Source organism: Phyllobates terribilis, unplaced genomic scaffold (assembly GCF_046119375.1).
Source record: "Phyllobates terribilis strain yellow unplaced genomic scaffold, ASM4611937v1 Scaffold_176__1_contigs__length_3987557, whole genome shotgun sequence".
Lineage (NCBI taxonomy): Eukaryota > Metazoa > Chordata > Amphibia > Anura > Dendrobatidae > Phyllobates > Phyllobates terribilis.
Window position 1 is genome coordinate 2,444,848 of NW_027362936.1, and position 1,372 is coordinate 2,446,219.

Genomic DNA, 1,372 nt, shown 5'->3' on the forward strand with positions numbered 1-1,372 from the left:
TGCCGAATAAGGCTCATTTGGATATGAAAAGATATCTATTGTGATCCAAATAGTTTTCTATCTATAGAAACTGGAGAGACGGCTGAACACCTTGATGACCAGTTTAGTTGTACATATAAGCAGTTTTCTCATGCTACGTATAGCATAATCCCTTTTATCCAATTTCCTGATAAATAAGCCCTGATAATAAAGTGAGTAGTGTATACCGAGTAGGATTATATTGAGGACTCACTATTGGTGGTGATTTATTCTGAAGAATAATATATTAGACAGATAAGCCCTCGATACACAACTGCCATAACAGAAGCACAAGCACTTTAATAGTTCTGGCTCATAGAACCCATCGCTGAATTATCAGAAACATCCAGTACTGTGGGTTTTTAAGTGTGTGTTATCTTTTCCGTTATTATATCTAATAATCAAAATAAAAGTTATGTTTTATATTTAGGTCTTTATTAAGGGATCTCTATTTTCCTTTGGCAATTTGTGTGTACATGAAGTAAACCCTAAGCCGACCTTTGAACAGAGTTTTTGTGTGTCTGATCCACACAATGTTACTCCACATTATGAGCTAAAGAGGACTTAAAAATGAGCAATTGCTGCCTATTTGCTTCTGTGCTGATCTGACACATGGGCCCATCAGGTAAAGTGATGGGATGAAGTTTTCTCTCCTCATGTTGAAAAATGACATTTTCTGCCACCTATTGATGAGAGAAAAAAAGTGATGAAGATTTACAAACTTCTAACATTAGTCAGTGAAAAACATACAGAACAAGGATGCAAATGGATCTTTTTTTGGCAATCCAATCATTTGAATGGGCCAGTTTTATCTGCAAATCAGATTACAATCAAACATGTCTCAAATTTCTTTTGTGAACCATCAGCATCAGAAAACGTCCATAGACTATAATTATTATGTTTTTATAAGCAAAGAAAAGGAACACAATGCAAACTCTAAAATCAGACATTTAAATGGATGAGTTTGGTGGGCAAACAGGGTCTGACTGGAGCACCGGGACACTGGACGATTATCCGGTGGGCCAGGGTCCTTGGCAGGACCCTGAGCAGGACGTAGAGGGGGCCCACTGGTTTCAACTGAATGTGCGTCCGAGGACATTTCATTAATGATCAGTATTGTAATATTCGGTCACTATGTTGTAATATCTGGTCCGGGCATGGTGTGGTATTTATCCCTGTATGTGTTATTATTTGGTCACTATGTGGTGTGGACATGGTGTGGTGGTATTTCTCCCTTGTATGTGCAATTATTTGGTCGCTATATGTTGGTAATATCTGGTCTGGTCATGGTGTGGCGATATTTCTCCCTTTTACAGTCTGAGGTATTGTTCGGTCACTATGTGGTGGTAATATG